The 5,675-nt window shown below is 33.5% G+C and overlaps 1 long non-coding RNA gene across 1 annotated transcript; it reads right to left on the bottom strand.

Annotated features, from left to right (window-relative positions):
- Positions 1-1,401: 1,401 nt before the first annotated feature.
- LOC107867128 lies at positions 1,402-3,827 on the bottom strand. The gene is made up of 3 exons (XR_001673098.2): positions 3,467-3,827; positions 2,974-3,089; positions 1,402-1,813 (listed from the first exon to the last, which is right to left on the bottom strand). It is a non-coding gene; the product is annotated as an uncharacterized LOC107867128 (long non-coding RNA).
- Positions 3,828-5,675: the final 1,848 nt, after the last annotated feature.

Here is a 5,675-nt window from a genome sequence, read left to right as displayed (position 1 = left end):
GCTAACTTTGCCCTTTTTTATACTATGGGGTTATTTATTCCCTCACTGTTAACAAACTTGTCAAATATACCCTTCAACTTAACACTTTTCATATTAATACCAAAACTGCCCCTTTAAAATTGAGATCACCATTACAAATAGATAGAGTTAAGTTGTAATGAATATATTTGGTGCTATTTGGTGAATCGTTTGACGAATAAATATTCATATTTTTGCGAAAATATGTATGCTACTAACTTCTTTATAAGTTCTTATTCAAAGAAGGTAACATCCGAGGACAATTTTCAGGCGAATACTCAACTAAAGGAAGCGAAGAAAGTGAGCAAAATTTATTCAATATTCAGTTTATTTGAAACGAAGAGGAAGAAGAAGGCAACTGCTAGGCCTGAATTCTCGAGGTATATTCAGTCTGTTAGAGAAGGAGGTTTTGGTGATATGTTGCAAACTACTTCCTCCAAAACCAACAATATGGCTGCAGCTAAAATTATGATTCTTCAAAATATATAATAAAATAGTCATATGTATAATTTTTCAGATTCTGATTTGAATGTCACAGCGGCAACAAAATGAACAAAAGTTCTATATTTCTTTTTATATAGCACTTTCTTTTTAGTCTATTTAAAAAAAAAATTATACATCTTAAGTATATTGGAAATCTTCAATCTAAACCTTTTTTTAGCATTGGGTTGAGAATTGTATGTACTAAGCGGACTGAAATATTGAGATCCACAATATGCATCACATCATCAGCGTCTAGGTGTTTATTGATTTTGTGCGAAAATATGAATGTTTATTCGTCAAACGATTCATCAAATAGCACCAAATATATTTATTACAACTTAACTCTATCCATTTGTAATGGGTGATTTTAATTTTAAAGGGGCAGTTTTGGTATTAATGTAAAAAGTGTTAAGTTGAAGGGTACATTTGACAAGTTTGTTAATAATGAGGGTATAAATAACCCCACAATACAACAAAGGGCAAAGTTAGTCAATTAATGAAAGTAAAGGGGTATATTTGACCTTTTTCCCAAAATAATATACAAGCATTAACTTTGTAAACATTTAGTCAAACTCGTTGTAGTCGATTCTAAGGAGGAGATCTTTTTTATATGAATTCAAATTTAATCGATCTCAATATTTCTTTTTTTGAAAAAAAAAACTTGGCCTAAATAACCCCATAATACAACAAAGCGCAAAGTTAGCCAATTAATGAAAGTAGAGGGGTATGTTTGACCCTTTCCTCAAAATAATATACAAGCATTAACTTTGTAAGGATTTAGTCAAACTTGTTGTAGTTGATTTTAAGGAGGAGATCTTTTTGATATGAATTCAAATTTAATCGATCTCAATATTTCTTTTTTTGAAAAAAAAAAAACTTGGCCTAAATAACCCCATAATACAACAAAGGGCAAAGTTAGTCAATTAATGAAAGTAGATGTCACGCCCCTAGCCTAGCCTAGGCATGGCGGACAAGAACCGTTTTGAGTATCAGTTATGTGGCTAACATATATACTGTGCGAAGGAGTTGCAATTTACAAATAATGAAAAGGGGCTATGTACAACTATGACCACGTATGACAACTAAACACTGTCTACGAAGCCTCTAAGTGAAATTGTAACTGTACCGTAGAAGGTGGTCAGGGCTGGACCCCAACATACCCAAACTATAACCGAAAACATAATTAAAAAGTACTAGATATTTATTCGCTACAGGTAAGAAAGGAGCTCACCGACTGCTTTGCTGAATACGGACGAGTGCCTAGTATAAAAGTCTGCTCATCGATACATCTGATCCTGTATTCACAGAAACACTGCGCCCCCAAACGTAGGGACGTTAGTACATATAAAATATGTACTAGTATGTAAAGCAGACAGAATAACAAGTAAGCCTATAAGGATGCTCAATGAGTCAAACAATAGAATGAGCAACCGCGGATGACTGAATACTAGAACCTCTTATATGAAACTATAACTTATGGAAGAACGGGTGACAAATACACCATATAAGATTGTTACCTATGTGTTTACTTTATTAACTTGTCATATAAGCACTTATGAATAAATTACCGTTATTAAGGGCCTAGCAATTTGCCTAAGTGATGACTTGTGCCTACTTTTAACACAAATAATTATATGATAGTCCACCAAGGGCACTCTATGTCAAGTGTATCATATGTGTTATCCAAATACTCCTGATTATGATGTTATACGTATAACTGTAACCGCAGTATGATGCAGGGTACGCCCCTCCTTGGGACTCACTATAAGGGTCTGCCCGCAGGCCATATGTGCCATATATTGGCTCGAGTCAGGAAAACTAGTCCAACCGACTCCAAATACAAATGATGTCACAAAGGCAGGTACGCCACGCATTCGGGCTCGCTATAGTGGTCTGGTCTCAATTCTGTGCACAGAATTACGTCGTGCGTGTGCCAAGCAAATCTATGATACCCTCCCGTCGTTAACTTTTATCGAATAGAATTTCGTGCGCCTATGCAAATATATATTATATATTAAGGCAAATATTGTTTAGTTATTCGAGTAATGCTTTCCATATACAATTGACTTCTTTAGAAGTATTGAACTATTACAATGCTTGTATTTTATATCATCACATGACTATTTCACTATGTGATCTAATATTTTAATGCGATTATAGTATGGCCATTTATTCTAATTTATAGCATATGGAGATATACTAGGTGACTTCTAAGAAGTCCTAATGAAGACGAACCAACTCTATAGATACTTGACTTGACGGGAGTAGTACAAATATTTAACCTCAACAAATTGACGCAAGAAGCACGAATATGAGTAATTTCAAATGAAAAGGATACGCGGTCATGTACTAGGCATAAAGAAACCGAAAACTCTATTCACGTATATCAAGTAAACTATCTCGACTGTTTTAGGAGGAACAAATGATTACAGGTGGTGCCTTAAAGGCGAAGAAGGTTTTAGATTTACATACCTCAATTCTGAATTCCACAATATACAACGGGCTGCCCCTTTATCTTACAATAGGAAATCTCGAGGACTTCATAGATAAAGTAGATTTGCGGGTTCCAAACGACCCAAAGATTCAATCTACATAACCATAATTTATTCACGTAATACTCGACTATGAAATGAAATAATTAAATCACTAAGACATTTTATCGAACACCTAGTGGACACAAAGCTCCATAACCTTCATTAATGGTGTTTACACAATCACCAACTTCTATTCTTGATAAAGAAAATTCTCTAAGCATACTTACATATAGAACGACTTACTTCACTGCTAGCGAGTTATCAGTTCACCTAATACATAATTTCATCAATTCTATCTAATTTCAACTTTTACCTTTTACTCAAGAACACTAACTAATCTAACTCACTTCAAGATATAGTGTAAAGATTCAAATTAAATAACCCCAAATGCTTATCTATAATTATATTCAAAAATAGGATAAAGAATTTACCTTTTAGAGCTCAAATTCCAACTATAGATACTATAAATTACTTCTTGAAATTCTCTGAGGTTGTCACAACATTCTTGAGCTTATGATCCTTAAAATGAGGTTATCCCTTCTCCGTTAACAATCCTTTCTTGATAGTTTAATTTAACTCTCCTTGTTGAAAGGAGAGAAAGAGAAGAGAGAGAAAATAGAGGAAGAAACATAGTAGTAACGTTGGTTCTTGTTCTGCTGGAAAGTTCCAGTGGAAGATAATGATATACTCCCTTCCCTTTTTCTATTAATAGTAATTTTGAAAGAAAAATAATAATTGAAAAGTAGCTCCCACATAATTTTAACATTACAACAAATACATACAGATATATAGATATATACATATAAAACAAATATAAGGAGGCATCAAATATCGATATAAATAATTATCTTGTACCGCCCTTGCTAATACTTAATATCATACTCTTCTACAATGTTAACTTAGATTCAAAAATAAATAAATTTCAAAGTGTTACAGTAGAGGGGTATATTTGACCCTTTTCCCAAAATAATATACAAGCATTAACTTTGTAAAAATTTAGTCAAACTTGTTTAGTCGATTCTAAGGAGGAGATCTTTTTTATATGAATTCAAATTTAATCGATCTCAATATTTTTTTTTTTGAAAAAAAAACTTGGCCCAACCATGGTGGATGGGCACTGTGGGTCTGTTGCCAAATCTAAGACAATCTTTGAAAGTCTTTGAAATGCTAACACACCCATGGTGGGTGTGCATATAACCACATAGGACTTCATGGCAAACACACCCTTCTAAGGGCGTCAATTCATGATACCACATTGTGGTGACAACCACTGCAATTCATCTCTTAAAATATAGACCAATTTATTAATAACTAACTGATGTGGTAAACAGATGCTGATAGTTTTATTAAATTCCTTTTTTCCCTAATAATAAAAGGTTTTCACCATCGGATGGAATTCCTTGTTTCCCTAATAATAAAAGGTTTTCGCCATCGAATGAAGTCCATCGCATTGCACTAATTCCACCATTGGCATGTATGTTGATCCGTTTTAAGGCTCAGTTAGTTCGTATTAACATTGAAAAAACTCACTTTGGAGTAAAGCGGCTTCATCTTTAGAAAAACTCAAAAACTCTAGTTTAGTTAAGATTAGAGTATTTATCATCCCACCACATATTTTGATGGTTCATTGACACGGTATATATTCCTGTGGTTATTCTACTTTGTTGAGAGTTCATATTTTTTGTTTCTATTTACTCCTTTTTTTCTTCTAATGTAGGTCACTTAAAAGATGAAAGAAAAGGAGTTCAATTGTGAAATTTGAGTTGTGAAATTATGTGAGGCAGATAAATAATAATAAATTCAGTGTAATTTTATAAATGAGGTCTGAAGTAAATTGGATATACAACAGTACTTATCTTCATCTTTATGAGTTAACATAAGTCATTAATTATGCGATGGAGATCGCCAAGTAAAATTATAAGCTTACAGAAAATTAGTTGCATGCTATAATTAAACATGAAAATGTCCTCCCTTTAAAACATCTTGCCAAGGTCTAAGTATTAGATAAGTGAAGCTAGTTGAAGACTTAATTGATAAGAGATTTTCCAGACCGAATTCAATCATGCCCCAATTAGGATATATAAAAAAAAAAATTAAGCCCACCCATGATGGATGGGCAAATTGGTGTGCCGCCATGACTGCCTCATATCTGATAATCAATATTTTTGAATGCAAACGCACCCATGGTGGGTGTGCATTTATCCAAATTCATGGCCAACACACCCTTGTTGGGTGTTATTTCATGATACCACATTGTGGTGGCTAATCGTGCGTTGCATCTGACAAAACATTGGCCAATTGATTTTTATCTGATCGGTGTGGTATTTCTGGTTTAATTCCCTCTTTCATACATAATAATAATAATAAAAGGCTTTCCATAATACTTGAAAGTTTTTTTTAACAGGATGAAGTTCATCGCATTGCGCCAATTCCTTCCTCAGCATCGTATTTCTTTCGGTTTTTCATCTCGTATCCATTCTGGGGCTCTACTATAGTTTGGATATATATACTGAAGAATCTATCTTTGGAGTAAACGTTCGTTACTAAAGACGGTTATGTTTTCAAGAAACTCGGAAACTACTCTTATCAAGGATGAATGAGTACTTTTACACTCCACAGTCATAAGCTTTGATGATCCAT

The sequence above is a fragment of the Capsicum annuum genome, chromosome 4 (genome assembly GCF_002878395.1).
Source record: "Capsicum annuum cultivar UCD-10X-F1 chromosome 4, UCD10Xv1.1, whole genome shotgun sequence".
Classification (NCBI taxonomy): Eukaryota; Viridiplantae; Streptophyta; class Magnoliopsida; order Solanales; family Solanaceae; genus Capsicum; species Capsicum annuum.
This window is presented reverse-complemented; position numbering and strand designations above follow the sequence as displayed.